Here is an 18,674-nt window from a genome sequence, read left to right on the forward strand (position 1 = left end):
CCAGCGGACAGGTGACAATAGCCAAAAGTCACAATAATGGGTACAACTCCCTCTAGCCATGTGACGATAGGGTCACCAGGGCTTAACCGATAAGTAGTTCTTTCATAAGTGTGATCAGGACAGGTGCATGGTGATTGGTCACCAACATAACATTCCTCCCGACTCTAGAGTCGTAACTATGGACAACGTCCCCTAGCCATGTGACAAACGGTCACCGGGGTCATACACCTTGGCTATGAACATCTGGTCTTTGACCAGGCAAGCGCTTATAAGTTCATCGATCTTAGGGTCGGTCCCACATTAATGCCATAGAGCCATTCAATGCGTGTTCATCGACTTTAGGGTCGGTCCCTGACTAGTCAGTGTCATAAACAAGTAATCAGCGTTCATTAGCATTTAATATGCAATCCATGTCCACATATATCAACCAACATGCCTCAATATCAAACCATGCATGTCATATACCCATACAGGGTGCAACTGTATTCATACACTGTTTTCTTACCTATGGTTCAAGTGAAAGTTATTATACGAACGACCCCTGAGAACAATAAATCTTTAAATTCCTTGACGGTTACCTGGTCATAACCAAAATATAGGATTCATCAATAAAAATGATAACTGAGGGTTCCCAAACCAAAACCTAGCCTCCGAGACATCAAACACTACCCAACCGGGTACTAGGTTCAACCCCGAGGCCTAAGGTTTGAATCCCCAAGCTAAAAACACATTTTTAGCTAAAATGACCTTAAGGGCCGCGACCCTCCTTAGCTGCGCCGCGGCGCGCCCTCAAACAGAGAGGGCCTTCCCTGCCAGACACCAAGCGCCGCGGCGCACCACAGCCGCGCCGCGGCGCCCAGCCCAGACCCGCAAAATGACCACACACGAACTCAGTTTTTCCCCTGTGTTTTTCCTCTCTAACCAGCCCTTCAAACCAACCCAAAACCTCCTCCAAACACCCATTTTAACCTCTAGACATCACCCATAACTCACCCTCATCAAAACCCAAACTTATCATCAACTAAAACCTCTTCAAATCCAATCTTCCAACAAGAATCAAAACTGAAAAAACTAAAGAGAAAAACAGAGCACCACCTGAATTCAAGACTAAAACTCACCTCAAAACCAGCTTTGAACCTTTCTCAACAGCTGAACTAAGTCCACAACCTCAGCCTTCAAGTTCCCTAGCTTAAAATCCCACCTTGAGCTCAAGAACACCAAAGAAGAGATGAAGGGAAGTGATGTATGAGGAAGAGGAAGAGAAAGCCTGTTTTTGTTTTGTTTAATCTATAACCTTCTACAGCCAACTAAAGGGTAATATAAATCCTTTCAAATGACCAAAATACCCTTGAGTCATTAAAAGATTCTCAAACTATTCTAAGGGTAAAATTGGTACTTTCCACTTACACCGTTAATCATAATTAACGCTTCCCAATTCCCGCTAATCACAATATCCTTAAACACCAATAATTCATACCCCGTTACCCTAAAATCCCTGGTAACGCTCTAACCATTAAAATCACCCCGAGACTCACCCCGAGCCCCGAGCTCAAACCTGTTATGACCAAACCGATAAATCATATTTAAAGATCGTCTCATGCCGAAATACTCGAACCAATCCACATTATAATGTGGTCTCACATATATCATTGACATGCAAACAAATATTCAATTATACCCTCAACGGGCCAAATTACCAAAACACCCCTGTAAACAAATGTGGGCTCACATGCATGCATTTAACATCATATTATAATATAATTCTCATAAACATGCATAAATACATTTAATGGCATAATCAAACAATTATGGCCCTCCCGGCCTACTAACCCAGCCATTAAACCATATTAGGGAATCCGGGGCATTACAATGAAGCTGTCTTAGCCGGGCTGCGTTTGGCCCGGGAGGTAGGGGCAGCGAACCTGGAAATCTACAGCGATTCCCAGCTAGTTGTCAGACAAATCTTAGGGGAATATCAAACCAAAGGAGAGAGAATGGCGGCCTATGTGACCCAGACGAGAGAAATGCTATAGGCATTCACAAAACACTCCATCCGCCAGATCCCCCAAGAGCAAAATGTCTTCATGGATACACTAGCGAAACTGGCCACTGACGCCGAGGCAGAGCTGGCCGGACTGGTCCCCGTCAACCATCTCCCCGTCCCAAGCATCAGGGCCCCCGCAGTCCACACCGTCAATCACTCCACGTCTTGGATGGGACCGCCTATCCGCTACCTGACAGCCGGGGAGGTTCCAACCGACCGGGCCGCAGCCAGGAAACTCCAATATCAAGTCCACCGATATGTCATGATGGACGGAAAGCTCTATCCCTGGGGTTTGTCCATGCCTTACCTCAGGTGTGTGTCCAGGACTGAACTAAGTGCCATCATTCATGAAGTGCACGAAGGTTTTTGCAGAGATCACACTGCCGGGCCTAGCCTATTCAAGAAGATCCTGCGCCAAGGATACTTCTAGCCAATCATGAAGAAAGACTGTATTGACTACGTCTGCAAGTGCGAATAGTGCCAGAGGTACGCGAAGGTCCCGCGGGCCCCCCCGACAGAAGTAACATTGATGACTAGCCCCTGGCCCTTCGCAGTGTAGGGGATCGATCTCGTCGGATCCCTACCGACCGGGAAGGGAGGGGTAAAGTATGCCATCGTGGTCGTGGAATATTACACAAAGTAGGTTGAGGCGGAGCCCATGAACACAATCAGTTCCAAAAAGGCCTTAGATTTCGTCATCAATAACATAGTGTGTCGGTATGGCCTCCCCTACAAAATCGTGTCCGACAACGGGAAGCAGTTCGACAGCGCCCACTTCACGGATTTTTGCGAAAGGCACGGTATCATCAAGAGCTTCTTCGCGATCGCCAGGCCCCAGGAAAAAAGGCAGGCAGAAGCCGTGAACAAAATCCTAAAGGGGACGCTGAAGAAAAAACTCCAGGCCTGCAAGAGCAAATGGCCCGAGGAACTGCCCCGCGTACTATGGGCTTACCGGACGACCGAGAGGACATCGACCGATCACACCCCCTACTCCATGGTCTATGGATGCGAAGCCGTCACCCCAATCGAAACGACCGTCCCGTCCCACTGACGAGACACGTATGACCCCGCCCAGAACCACGCCTTACTCCAAGAATCACTAGATCTCATCGAAGAGATCCGGGAGGAATCGCAAGTGCAGCTAAAGATGTACCAAGGCAAGATCGCACGACACTTCAACTCCAAAGTCAAAAGTCGAAAGTTTGGAACTGGTGACTTGGTCTTGCGAAGAGTCTTCCTTGCTACTCAAGATCCGGGAGTGGGGGTTCTGGGCCCAAATTGGGAGGGGCCGTACGAGGTGTGCCTCGGGACATACCGCTTAAAGCGGCTCGATGGCTCGGAAGTCCCGCGAGCCTGGAATGCGGAGCATCTCCGTAAATACTATCAGTAATCGGGAGAGTGCGTTCCAATTTAGTATTTTCATTGTAAACCGTGTACGCCTCTGGGCGACCCCTTTTGAATAATAAAAATGGCGTGTACAAAACGTCATAAAGAAATGTTGTAAAACAATGATGATCTTTCTCAAGTGACCCCAGACCCGTCTCCGCTCACTTGCGGGGGGTATCCCGGGTATAAACAAATACCTGGCGGGACGCAAGCTCAGGCTAGTCCCCCCCGGACGAACGATGTCCAGGGGAATAACTAAAGAGGACCGAGCCCAAGGCCGGTCCCACCCCGGACAAACGAGTCCGAGGGTATAAAGTTAAGAGGACCGAGCCCAAGGCCGGTCCCACCCCGGACGAACGACGTCCGAAGGTATAAAGTTAAGAGGACCGAGCCCAAGGCCGGTCCCACCCCGAACGAACGATGTCCGGGGGAATAACTAAAGAGGACCGAGGCCAAGGCCGGTCCCACCCCGGACAAACGAGTCCGTGGGTATAAAGTTAAGAGGACCGAGCCCAAGGCCGGTCCCACCCCGGACAAATGATCTCTGGGGGAATAACTAAAGAGGACCGAGCCCAATGTAGGTCCCACCCCGGACGACGATGTCTGGAGGAATAACTAAAGAAGACCGAGCCCAATGCTGGTCCCACCCCGGGCGACGATTTCCGGGGGAATAACTAAAGAGGACCGAGCCCAAGGCCGGTCCCACCGCAAACGAACGATGTCCGGGGGAATAACTAAAGAGGACCGAGCCCAAGGCTGGTCCCACCCCGGACGAATGATGTCCGGGGGAATAACTAAAGAGGACCAAGCCCAAGGTCGGTCCCACCCCAGAAAATCGAGGTCCGGGGGTATAAAGTTAAGAGGACCAGACCCAAGGCTGGTCCCACCCCGGACGAACAATGTCCGAGAGTACAAAGTTAAGAGGACCGGGCCCAAGGCCGGTCCCACCTCGGACGACCGGTGTCCGGGGATATATAATTATAAAGGACTGAGCCCAAGGCTCATCCCGCTCCGGATGAGTGGTGTCTGGGAAAAAGGAGCATCCAGTATGCCCCAGGGCAAGCCATGGCATATAACTGATAAAGGGAGAACAAGGTTCCGAGTTAAACTAAGCCTCGGTGGCCCTGGCCTTGGAGCCAAGATTAAAAACTCAGCGAGTTAAGTCATTCGGTCTAGTCCAGGCCATTGGAACCGGGACCAAACCCTCACAATCAATTAGTCGCGGCGACAAAATGAAATTTCTACTCGAGATAACGAAAAGAAACCTATATAAAAACCAGAGAAAATAGCAGTGTTTTGAACTTAGTTACAAGTCAAAATTACAAAGAAAATAAATTTAAAAAAAAAAAGAGAAGGGGGGACAAGGCCGAGATTCGGGCCTAGACTTCATCCGCCTGGAGCTCCGCGTCCTCCTTCTCCTTGACCTCGAACTCGGCCCGCTTTGACTCCGGATCAGGGAAGACAAGGAGGTTCATACTCTTGTCCTTGCACCAGGCCATGTAAATGGCCTCATCGAAGGTGACCTCCAGCATGCCCTCGGCCTCTTCCTTTTCGCGGCGGGATATTTCGCGCGCCGCTTTCTCCTCAAGGAGAGAGTCGCCCAGTTCGCAGACCCGAACCTTCAAGGTCTGGATCTCCTCCTTGTCCAGGACGGACTGAGCTGCGGCCGCCTACAAAAGTGTTGCCCACTCATCGGCCTCCTTTGATTTCCAGGACAACACCTCTTCCAATCCAGCCTTGGCACGGTCGAACTCCTCGCGCTCCGTCTGGGCACAGGCCATCTCTCGGCCAAGGGCCTCCTTGGTGGCCTCCCTCTGATTTACGGCCACCTCCAGCTCCAACTTGGCCGTCTCCATCTTCATGGCCAGCTCGGCCACCAGATCGGCACTCCGATGGGAGAACAGATCAACCTGGAGCAAATAAAAGTTAGGAATAATCCTCATCAACAAGTAAGAGGGGGAAAATAAGAGATAAGTAAAAGTTACCGCAGTGGCCTGGTGGCAGAGCGCCTGGGAGATGAATAGCACGTCCGGGTTGGCTATCATGGCATACCTCTTGAGCTGGAGGTTGGACATGGTGTTCCCCACCTGGTCTAGCAGGTCAGCCGCCAGGGGGGCCGTGTCTTGTCCGAGTTTAGGGCGGAAGCCCGTTTCGGCGGCTGGCCGATCCACGATCGACTGAGGGGCGCTGAACGCGGTCGGACGTTCCGCAAATTCTACCTGACGGCGGGTCGTTAGCGCCCGGTACATTTCGTCTCTCCAGCCCCGACCATTTTCTCAGGTCCGGTTGATCAGCCGAGACTGCCCATTCCGCAAGGCGGACTCCCCCTCCTCGAGAAGAGTCAGACGTATGGGGAGAACGGGCAGGGCGGGGACCTCCTTCGCGGCCAGCCAACTCTCACCGTGTGACTCGTCAGTCGAGCCAGCCCGCCTCGTCCGAGGCCTCTTCCCGGTGTTGGCCTCTTCGGCGCCAGCGTCCGGGCCCCTTTTCCCAGAGCTTCGGCTGGCCGCTGCACCCTCCTCTAAGTCAATTACCGGGTGTTGGGCGGGGGCGGAGACTGCAGCCTGCTCCACGGCTTGAATGGGTACCGCGGCCAGGGCTCCCCCACCGGGACAAAGCTCCGTCTCGGACGCTTCCTTGTTGAGGCTGGGCTCCAGGCCCGTCGCCTCGCTGTTTTTCCTGGCCGCCTTCTTAGCAGCCCTGTCCTTGAGGAGCCGCCTTATTTCGCTGGCAGGAGTTGACATATCGGAGTCTCCTGTAAAAGCACAGAAAAGGGAGTTAGGATGGCAAACCAAACAGAAACAAAAACACATGTCAGAGCTAATAATGACCCGGGACGAACCCTCATCTCTGCCCCGGGCGTGACTCAACTCCTCTAAAGCAAATGAATGGACTCAATCCCCCATGTCGTCCAGGTTCAGGAAATTCCCATACTGAAGGAACCCGGATAAGAACATAAGGACCTCCGAGCCTACGGGGACGGGGGTTGAAGGTCTCATCTCCCTGTCGACCCTGAACGCGGGGCCCGGGGGTACTAGCCTATCCCTAGCTAAGTCCCCGACTTGGGGAGCATAAGTTAACATTAAAGGGGAGTTACCTTGCCCTGATACGCTAGCCTCGGGAGTCCCAGTGTTTGGTAGGGCGTCCTCAAAGAGCTCCTCCAGCTCCCCCGAAGTGGCCGCCTCCGTCGGGGCCTGGTCCTTATTGCGCTGGGTCGCGTCGGCTCGCGCCGCTTTCTCCACTCTAGCAATGTGGTCCAAGGCCAAATGCTCCCGGATGGCGACGTTCTTCTCGCAGGCGATGCCCCGAAGGTTCGGGATGACAATGGTTTGGGTGGCCGTGAGCATCCTGACCAATCGGAGGTTGTCCGTGTTGACGTATGTAGAGTCCAAGAACTTTACTTAGCTAAGTTAGATAGTAGTATTATAGTAATTATAGTATTATATTTTTTACTGTGGATTTTTGGTTCAGACTGGGATTTATTTGGACACTCATAGTAGTACTTGTAGATTTTCTAAGTTTAACCTATAGTGTAGGAATATTAATTTTAACCTAAGGTTTGATTAATATGTCTGATATTGAGGATAATATTTATTATACTATAAGGTTTAGATAAGAACCAATAGGATTTTAAGCACATGTTATGTATGGGTGATTAAGGATTAAGTATTTTGAGGATTAAATTTAATAAGGGTAAAGTTTGAATGCTCTAAGGTCAATCAGCAGCTTTGAATACGTTTAAGGGCTTAGTCAAGGTTGTTTACTCAATTTGAATTAAGCTAAAAATGTGTAATTTCGTGTTTAAATAATCAGCGAATGCCGATATATCGCAGCTATAGGGGGCGATATATCGTAGCACGTAGATACGGAAAACACGAAACGATGCACGTTTGCCTCGGGCATAATGGTCCAGGCGATATATCGCCTATAGGGGGCGATATATCGCCTCCTTCAGCATATTTTGAATGCTTTTGAATTCGTTTTCCATTCAACCTTTTGATAAGTCCAGCACCTTTCTGAACAAGTCTTCAGCCTCTGCTGAACAACAATTCAAATTATTTTCACCTAAAAAGCCATTATTTTTATTCAAGTAAAATTAAGAACCTTTCATTCCTAAACTCTATAAATAGGACCTAGTACCCATCTATTATTCATCTTTTGCTCTAAGTTCAGAGGCTGCAAGTTGCTAGGTGAGTGTGAGAGTGTAAACACTTGGGTGGGGAAATCATAAGCTTGATCATCATAAGCCTATCAAACACTTGGGAAAGTAAGGTTTTATAGTATTTCGGTTCGAGGTTTAGATTGGTCTTACAAGTCTTCAAGGTAACCCAAACTCTAGTTCGTTTCTGTACTTTTTCTTTAAAATTTCTCATAGTCTTCTACTTATTCTAACCTTATTCTTATTTTGGTTAGGAAATCTAAGAAATCGCACATAAGTTTTTGGTAAGTATTTTCTCAATGGTTTAGTCCTTCCATTCCTTTCAATTCTCTTCTTCTCTATACTCACTCTTTTTCAAATGGTTCTTAGGAGTGTTCCAAAGTCCCACCTCTGTCCTCTTATCCCAGTATTTTGGTAAGCAAAATAGGATAGAATTCATATGTTATATGTTTTATATGTGTTATCTTATGTTTTTATGATATGAAATGTGCTATGATATGTATGTATGTAGGCTTGGGCATATGACCCATATGACTAACAAGACCCCAAATAGACCTACTTAGCTAGTAGGACCCCACTAATCTAATGGGCATATGACTTGTTTGGTCTATGGGACCCCAAGTAATAATGGCCATTATAGTATGTGTATGATATAAGTGTTATGTTATGTTTTTATGTTTCTTATGAAATTTATGTATATGAACTATGTGTTAGATTTTCCTTGCTGGGCATTAGGCTCGTTCCTTTTTGTTTATATGTGCAGGAAAGTAGCTATATTGGCGGGTAAGATTCGTGGATGCTTGGGAGAATGTGTATCGGTGATGAATGGATTCAAGGAGTCGGGAGTTCGATTTCGAGGATATAGTCTTTTATTTATGGTTTATGTGTAATTTTTCCGCACCTATTTATGTAATTCCTTTTCATTTCAATTAAGATATGTTTTCTTTTTAAAACAATGGGATCCCATATCCTGCTTTGAGTTATGTAAGTTTTAACATTGGTTTTTTACAAGTTTTAATAAAGTATGATCTTTTTCACTTGTAAGTTCTATTAAAGATTAGGGTCTATGTATAGTTTTCGTTAATGGTCCAAAGTCTAGAGTAGTTGGGTCATTACAACGTAGCCGCCTACGTCCAGTTCGTATGCGCTTAGTTCGGAGTAAAACTTCCTTCTTTCCATAATGAACTTGGTGAGGGGAGTTTGAGCGAAAGGCCCTGCCACCCAGGAGACATGATGAGAAACGACGAAAAAGAATGAAACAAAGAAAAAAAAAGGGACCAGGAAAGTACTTACCCACTCGCTGGAAGTCCAGCAGCAATGTGGGGTTTTTCTCCACGAGGAACCCGGACGTCATGAACCAGTAGTGACGGACATCCGGGGGGTGCTTCCAGGAGCTCGTAGGAGCGGGGTAGCTACTCCGCAGCTTCAGTCTGTAAAATTCGTCCAGGGTTTTGTCCTTAACGTTGACCTGCGACTCCATCTTATAGAAGTACAAGATCTCCGCGGGGGTTGTCTCCGCAATCTCCTTCGCAATACAAAACACCCACCATCCAGCGAGTAGCCAGTACGCTTGAGGCAGAGGCTGGAACGACGCGATCCCCACATACGTCAGAAACCACACAAAGTAATCGTGAAGCAGGAGCATGGCTCCCGCACTGATGTGGCCTGCGCTCCAGGCCCCGAATCCCTCGACGGACGTGTGCGCCCGCTCTTCGATCCTGGGCATGCGATTGTGGAAGAGTCCGGGAGTGGACTCTATGACCAGACTCTTCTCCAGGTGGTACATCATCCGGTAATTCTGGAACAGGTTGGGCGCCACGCCTATTTCCCACCTATTACCCTTGGGTGTCCGGGACCCAGAGATGACGATCGGGGCCGTGTTGACTTCTTCCTCGGAATGGAGAGTAACGCCCGTGGCCATAGTTGGTGATTTGGGAACAAAGAAAGAAAGCCAAGCAGTCAGTACCTAAACCCAAGAAAGTCGGTTAAGGTACGAGGGGTCTCCTAAGGACTGCTTGGAGCCCCTTCAGATCCGGTCTGGGATTGCCGAGGAACCACGGGATCCCGATCGGGAACGGAAAAAGAGCTACCAAGGCTCCACCATCTGTCCAGGAAGCATCCGGATACGGAGCAACCCGGACCAAGCGGCCTTCCTAACAACTCCTAAACATAATCAAGGTCTAACAGCCTAAACATGCGAATTAAAAGAACAGCATAAGTTCGTATATTCATCAAGCAGGTCAAGAGGACTTACTGTGAGTTGTTGGCCGTAGAAGGTGGTGGTTGTCCGACTGTAAGAACGGCAAAACTTCGTTCTTGAAATGGTGCAGCCGATCCAGCAGTTCGTCGACAGGACAGGCCCAGGACGCATCTTCAGGCAGAAGGGCAGACGCTGGGGTTCTGGGGAACAGGCAACGACGCAAAGTCAGCAGAAGATGGTGTATGCCGTCAGCGATATCGAACATCCAACGCTTGGGCAAAGCTTATCGGTTCTTGAAATGGCTCGAGAGTGTAAAAATGTCAAATTGGCGTTCGTGGGGTATTTATAAAGGCCCCAAATCCTGGCCTCCGATCCAACGAACAGGCGTCTCCCCATTGGACGGTCCAAAATCGTGCAGGGATATTTATGAGCCCTCTCAGGTTGGATCCTCACCATCTCAGATCTAACGGCCCAGGAAGGGCGGATGCCAAAGGTCGCCCCATCCTACGATCCACCTCAACCCAAGAGTATTAATGATGGACCTCCGTGCGGATGGGATGCTTCGTGATCTGTGCTGACACACTAGCCTAGGCCTAGCGACCCTTGAGATGGATAGGCGACCTTTCAAGATCCATGCAGCAATCACCTGGTGACACGTGTACCCTTGCCACGAAGCGGGACTAAGGTAAACGTACCCGAACACTGGTAAACGGTCCAGGCCCAGCATACAGCCAGCATCCCTGCCCTCTGTCATGGACCCACGATCCCAAGCAGGACTTGGGAAGGAAACCGTGCGAGCGTCCGGGAGTAATGCAAGCCTCCTCCTGGCGGGCCTAGGCGAAGGCTTGGGGGTAAATGTTATCCCCATTTCCTGCGTGGCCCCGGAACGACCGTCCAGGCCCATGGTCAGGGCATTAAAAATGTGGGCCCGACCCAAGGCCTCTTGGTACGGGAATATCCAAGGGGGCACGGGCCTAGTGCAATTCTGGGCCAAACAGGGGGGTCCGATATGGTTGTCCGGGACAGTCATCCGAGAGACATGCAGACAGCTCGGACCCCCCCCCCCCTGGCGGTATACGTGCCTGGTCCCGGAGCCTGGTAACGGTCCGGGCCTGTGGTAAATGAAGAGGGAAAAAGGTAAACGAACCCGGATCACGTCATCCCCGGTTGGTGGGAAAAGCGTCCAGGACCCTGAAGCCGCCCCACTCCACGTGGATGTTGTCCCTACTTTTCACCTGCGGAAAAGGCCACCTCGGGATTGCACGCCGTTGTTTCAGATCTGCACTCCCAAGTACTCTGACTGGTCTTGTCCCCTGAATCTGCCTCGTAACTCGAAGTGTCCAGACCAAAAGCACCGTTTTGTCGGGCGAAATATAGTTCTTGGGCCACCTTATTGGGCCTTAATTGGTCTGGAATTTATGTATGTTTTATCTTTTATATTGGGCTTCCACCAGAGAGGCCAAGAATATCCATATCTCTGATGGGCCCGGGTCATACCCGGCCCAGACCTAGTGTTCCCATGAGCCTATAAATACGGGCAATAGAACACTGGAAAAAGGATCTCTCTTCGACTTGTATACAGTTACTCTGTCAAAACATAAAGAGAAACTCCATTGTAAAAGACTTTCCAAGCTCTAATACAACTGATTCGTGGACTATGGCTCATTAACTCCCCAACCACACAAAAATCCTGTGTTAATCCTCTAAATTCCATATCATTAGTCTTAGCTAATATTCATTAGTATAGTTTCCGAAAATCTCGGTAAACAGCTACTTATTATATTGATCGAGTACTACAATATGTTCACAAATTGACTGCTATTTATTTCATTACCTAACACTCCACCAATGATATTTTTCTAAATTGAGTGCTACTTATTCCATCTGCTTTTTTAAAAATAATAGCTAGAAGTTATTTGACTGATGCCTACGCCATGAGTTATAAGTTGACTGCTCCAAATTATCAACTCACTTGAGCGCAACACCAAGAGACAAAAAAAATCTGATAGTCAGAATCCCGTGATCCGTGGGGAGAAAGACTGTAATGCCCCAAATTTCCTAATAAGGTTTAGGACATTGATTAGGAGGCCGGGAGGGCCATAATTGATTTATTATGATATTAAATGATTATATGCATGTTAATGTGAGTTATATTATTATATAATAGTAAATGCATGATATGGGTTCATTTTTAATTATAAGGGCATTTTGGTAATTTGGCCTATTGAGGGCGTGATTATGTATTTTCATGCATGTGGGTGAATTATAAATAATACCACATTATATTTGGATTGGTTCGAGCTATTCGGCATGAGACGATCATGGAATGTAAGTTTTCGGTTTAGTTATAACGGGATTAAGTTCGGGGCTCGGAGTGAGTCTCGGGGTAATTTGGTGATTAGAACGTTGCCGGGAATTAAAGGGTAACGGGATGTGAATTATTGGTATTTGGGAATATTGATAATAATGGGAATTGGAGGGTGTTAATTATAATTAACGAGATAGGCGAGAAAGGACGATTTTACCCTTGGGAGTCTTTAGAAGCCTTTATTTGACCTAGGGGCAAAATGGTCTTTTCACCCCTAAGATATATATCAGCCTTTGTGGTTAGAAAGCTGTAGAAAATGTTAGAGAAAACAAAGCATCCTCATCTTCATTGCCTCTCTCCTTCCTGTACACCATTTCTCCTTCATCTTCCCTTCAATTTGTGAAAGCCAACTTGAGGTATCAAGCTAGGAGATCAAAGGTGGGGGCTTAGGACTTTGGTTCAATCATTGAAGGGGGTTTAGATCAAGCTTGAGGTAAGGAAATTCAGTCATGAAAATCTTATATGCCCTATTTTTCTATTAAGTTTTCAGTTGAGAATTTCAATGTGTTAGTTGAGAATTAATTGAAGTTCTTGAGTTTAGTTACTTGGGTTTTGATGAGGGTGTAGTGTAGATGAGGTTTGGGGGTTGAGTTTGATGTTTTGATGATGTTTGGGATTGGTTTGTAGGTTTGTTTTTCAAGGGAAATCGCAGGGGAGAAGACCAGAGAAGTTTCTGGTCTGCTGATGGCGCCCCAGCACCATTCCTGGCGCCTCAGCGCTAGGCAGGGCTGATTCTGGGGCTCTCTGACTTTGGGGCAGCGCCCCAGCGCCATTAGGCAGTGCCCCAGCGCTAGTGTATTTTCCAGCAAGCATATTTTAGGGCTCGGAAGGACTTTTAAGGCTCGGGGGTTGGTTCCTTTACCCCGTTTGGGTAGATTGAGAGTCCCGAGAGTGTGGGATGGATCCCGGGAGTGAGGTTTTAGATTGTAAACCTTTTTATGATTTATTTTATTGATGAGATTCCATATTTGGTTATGACTAGGTGACCGCTAAAGGATCAAAGGATTGATCGTTCTCAAGGGTCGTTCTTTTACTAGTTCTTGCTCGAACCTGAGGTAAGAAAACTGTACCCTGTGTATATATGACATGCATGGTGGTACTTGATGCATGTTGGATGTTTATATGTGATGCATGTAATGCACGAGAAACATGTGATTAGGACATGCTTTATATACTGAGTATGATATTGTTCAGAGCTTGAGCCTCTGTGTTTATGCATGTTCCTAATTGAACTAGTAATTATTGAGTAAGCATGCTGAATGCCTTTATTTGGATATGTGGAATATGATATATGTTTGGCGGCATGGCTTACTTGTGTGTGGCACTGACTTATTAGTCAGAATCGGCAATGGTGTTAGATCCATCTGTGAAGCTGTGATTTGCTAGTCAAGTTCACAATGGGTTGAATACTGGTCGTGTTTTACTGACCTAAGAGTCAGAAATGGCATAGCGTCATGAACGCCGAGCCAAATGAAGATTAGATCTAATCGGTATCAGCGTTGAATGACTCTATGGCGTTAATGCTGGACTGACCCTAAGGCCGATGAACTTATAAGCGCTTGGCTAGTCTGAGACTAGTTATTCAGAGCCAGGGTATATGGCCCCGGTGATTGTTTGTCACATGGCTAGGGAACACTGTTCCAGGGTTATGACTCTATGGTCATGAGGAGGATTGTGTTGGTGACTATTCACTAACCACCTATCCTGATCAAACTTATGAAAGGTTTACTTATCAGTTAAGCCCGAGTGACCCTATCGTCACATGGCTATAGGGGGCTGTACCCGCTTTTGTGACTTTTGCAACTGTCACCTATTTGTTTGGACTAAGAGTCTTGGATGATTATTATGATCATTGGTTGATGTATTATACTCAACATTGCGTTTCTATATTGGGGCTAAGAGTCCTGGATGATTATTATGATCATTGGTTGATGTGTTATACTCAACATTATGTGGATTTGTTGCCTGCTGGAGTAGGGCTATATATGCTAGGTGTGTGCCTTATAATCCGATGACATGTTATAACTGTTCATGAGCATATTAAGTTTTCTTACTGGGCTTCGGCTCACGGGTGCTATGTGGTGCAGGTAAAAGCAAAAGAAAGCTGGACCATCCTTGAGTTGGAGAGCTTAGGTGATGATGTGTACATATGCAGCTGCTCGACCACCACGGCCGAGGTTTGAAGAGGAACTAGGGATAACTCTGTTTTGCCGCTTAGAACGGCATGTTGTAAATATTTTCTTGTAGTAGACTCTGAAATTATATTTTGGGATCCCAATGTATATATTAAACGTTATAGTGAAACGTTACATTTTAACCAAAAAATTTAATCCCTAAACCGCTAATCATACTTAGTTACACGATTTCGGCCAAATGACTCGATTAGCGAGTTTAGCACTGTTTACAAGGCACACCGTAACGGTCCCTGGAGTTAGGGCGTTACAAAGACTGAGTAAAAAGCTGTACAATCCCACGCCTCCTGGAGAAGGTCAAGTGTGATGATTCTAAGATTGTGTAGGTATGGGACTACACAGTTGAAGATGACTTAAATGGATTGATGAGTGCTACCTATATCAACAAGATGCATATTCTTTTCGCTAGCCCATCACTTGAGAACTCCAAAGTTAAGCGTGCTTGACCTGGAGTAATCTCAAGATGGATGACCTCCTGGGAAGTTTTCACAGGAAGCGTGCGAGTGGGGACAAAACACGCTGGAAAGACTTGTGTTGGTTTGTAGGGCTGGCCGTCATTCCAGAAAGCAGCCATAGTGACGTGAGGCGTTACAAAATTTTTCACAGGAAGCGTGCGAGTGGGGACAAAACACGCTGGAAAGACTCGTGTTGGTTTGTAGGGCCGGCCGTCATTCCAGAAAGCAGCCATAGTGACGTGAGGCGCTACAAAAAATGACTGCTATGAATCCTACATACTGACTGTTGCAAATGACTGCTATGAATCCTACATACTGACTGTTGCAACTTATGTTCTCACTAAAGAGAATGTTATACCACAAGTCATAAAATGAATGCTTATTTCATCAATTGACTGTTACTATCTCTACAACATTTTTTGGGTGCTACTTCCTTCTAGAACTATATAAATTATGTGCTACTTATTATATTGATTGAGCATTAATACAATATGTTCACAAATTGACTGCTATTTATTTCATCACTTTTGGTAAATTGATTGACATTCCATCAATGACATTTTTTAAATTTACTATTTATTAATTTGACTGTTACTCATTTCATTAATTTTCAAGATCGACTCTAGCTTTTAAACATGGATTTGAGTGTTCTATATTACCAAGGACCACCATTCACGCTTGAGTGCTCAAATCTAGGAATTCATTATCAAATTTAATTACGACTTGAGCTCTCAACATGACTGCTACTATGAAAGCAAGGGACACCATTCCCTTGGACCAAGTTTCTCATCTCAACTGGTCCTTAAAAATCTTGACCGGTCATAATCGAAGCTTGCCTACACAAACTCGAATGACACAAAATATCATCCACACTTTTAACACATGCTAACATGCCCGCAGAATGGGACATGCACCACATAATACAACAATCATGTTTTAGAGTACCAAAGTGTTCAACCGTGCCAGTCAAACGTCCACTGACTTAACATATAAAACAACCGGTTGATCGATCTATTTCAACAGGGAACCTCAAAATTTGGGCTTTTCACAAATCAAAATTCTAGAGATCATTTGAGCACTAAAATTTATACTCTTTAACTCGAGATAAACTCAACTCAAAGAGTATGGACAAAACTGTAGAGGCCAAAATTGGGCTCAGGCCCAATGTCATATGTCAGCACACATGAGTTATTGGCAAAGAATGCTCAAATAAGACTGGATTGGGCTATCTGACTATCCTAATGGTACGATCACAAGACCCAGCCCAATAGGCCCAAAACAATATGGTCAAGTCAATTATTAACATTACCCATGACCCGACATTGAACTCAATGATCCGACCCCACCCGAGACTAAGTCTCGTCATTCATCCAAACGGACTGAGAAATGGTTAGTCAAACTGACCACATGGATAATGATCTCCCTCATAAAGTGGGAAAAGAGCGCTTCCAAAGGAAGAGGAGGGGTCATGAGTAACGTTCTTCCATAGCTTCCTATAAGAGTCGTTCTCAGTCACTAGGAGGGGCAGATCAATCTGAATTATCACAACTCTTCACACTTACAATTCATTCTCTTTTTCTCTGAAATTACATACTTATTTTCGCAATCAAGATAGGTGGTAATTTAGTTCATCCATTCATTTTCCTTTTCATTACTGCATTGTTAACAAGCTTACTGACTTAACCGTCGGAGTCCCTTCGGCCGGCACCATCCCGGTGTCCCAAGGTTTCCCAATTACTCTCTTCTTTGTTCTACAAGTTGTCGGTGCCCGCATACAATCATCTTCAATTGATTGTGGATTTAGCATCTATAATTCTCTAACTATAACATATTCAATTCTCACTTCTAAGATCTCGAATCAAAATTATAAATTATGTAAATGGTAATCAAGCACTCACAAACATTAAACATGAATTAGATAATTCAAACATAGATATGAAGAATAAAATATAAAAATAAAATAAATAACATTAAAGATTCATGTTTGAAAAAGAAAATTAGTTCGTAGTCATAAAGGAAACCATAAGGAACATCTTGAAATCTGTAAAAGAATGGTAGAAGATGTTATGATTGGTTAAATACAATTGATAAGTGTTAATATACAAGCTAGGTAAAAACACTTAGTGAATTATTTCACATAGTGAAGATGTGAAATTTGAGTTTCAATTGTAGGCACTTTAAAAATGTGTTTTTAGGTCCAAAGTGATACATAAAGGTATTTAAGACTCCCCAAAAATTTTGGTAGCATTTTGAGCAATTTTAGGACCTTTGGAGGGGTCCAAAGTCAGAGGCGGTGGTGATGCGTCGCCACCCAAGTGGTGTAGCATCGCCTGCTAATAGGTGACGTTTCTCATGGCAGGCGATGCGTCGCCTGCTAGTAGGTGACGTATCTCTTGGCAAGCAATATATCGCATGTGGAGTCTGTACGAATTTCATAAATTGCTCAAAATGACGTGTTTTACAAGTTTAGTCATATTGGTTAGACCTAATGATGGTGCCTACTCTATATAAGGGTCAAAATAGAGTTTTGGAAGACTTTATCACTCTCTCCAACCTCTCTCTGACCTTTCTCTCTCTCTAACTCCAAGAATCTCAAGTTTTCTCCAAGAAACTCATAAAGAAAGTGCTTGACTTTGTGAGATTAAGGCTTGTTCAATCTTAATCCTCATTCCTCTTAGAAAATGCCTCAAGCATCAATAGTGGCTAGGACATAGAGTATCAGAACAACAATAAGAATTGTGTATAAGCCTTGGTTTTGTGTTTTGCATTTGTTCTAAGGAAAAACTCAAGGTGGTGGTTCTAACAAGGGTTTTGAAGGTTCATCAAAGTTGAAGAAGATCGTTCACTAACTAGGGTTTGCATCATCTTTCTCAATCTTTATTTAGTCTCTTTCAACCATTATTTTGTGTATATTTTAGATATTGTAGTGGTGTTATCTCACTCTCCCCTAACAGAATAAATATAAAGATATGAAAGAAAAGGTAAAGAATCTTCTCTAGCCTCTAATTTGTCTATAGGGCTTCAAAATTCCCTCAAATGTTCTAATAAGATGTATTTATAGTGTTCGAACCTTTGGGCGATGAAATACCAAAAATTTCTTTCAAAAACATGATTTTTTTTCTTCTGCCAACCTACAATGCGGTTGCACTAGATGAGCTTCAACTTGCAAAACCCTGCAACAACCAGTGATGGTATTTTGACCATGGCTCTTTTGATATAACTCATAATTTAACGATTTAGGAGGCTCTATAAAGCTAATAAAAAATCTACAGCTTTTATTTTTAGGAGTTTTCAAGAAAGTGATGGAACCATGGTTGAAATTCGACTTGACGTATCAGACTTGCACTACTTATCATAAATGATGCATGGAAAACACTTCAACTCAATAGTTTCCACCTATAATATCTTAAAACTCCACACTTAACTATAAATTAATCATATTCATCTTGTTTAAAATATTCTTCCCCCTCATCTCACTCCATATCATGTATTTGACCACTAAAACAATAAGAAAATAAGCGTAAAACGAACAAAATTACACATAAAGTGATGTTTGGATAGGGAAAATTGAATGAAAAGGAATCGATTTCATTTTATTCATTTATTTTATTGCATTTTAGAGTATTGGAATGTCATTCTAATGGAATAATTTTTCTACTATTTTGATGGAATGGTGATTCCATTTGAAAATAGGAGGAAAAACCTTTCCAATGCAAGCTTGAAAATAATTTAATAATTTTTCTATAATTTTTTCTTATTTATATTAATTTTTAATCCATTCAATTTCTATTCATTTTCTCATTCTCATTCATATTTCTCCATTTTCATTCCCTCAAACCAAATTTCACATAAATTGTGTTTTAAAAACTA

The sequence above is a fragment of the Humulus lupulus genome, chromosome 4 (genome assembly GCF_963169125.1).
Source record: "Humulus lupulus chromosome 4, drHumLupu1.1, whole genome shotgun sequence".
In the NCBI taxonomy this organism is placed as follows: Eukaryota; Viridiplantae; Streptophyta; class Magnoliopsida; order Rosales; family Cannabaceae; genus Humulus; species Humulus lupulus.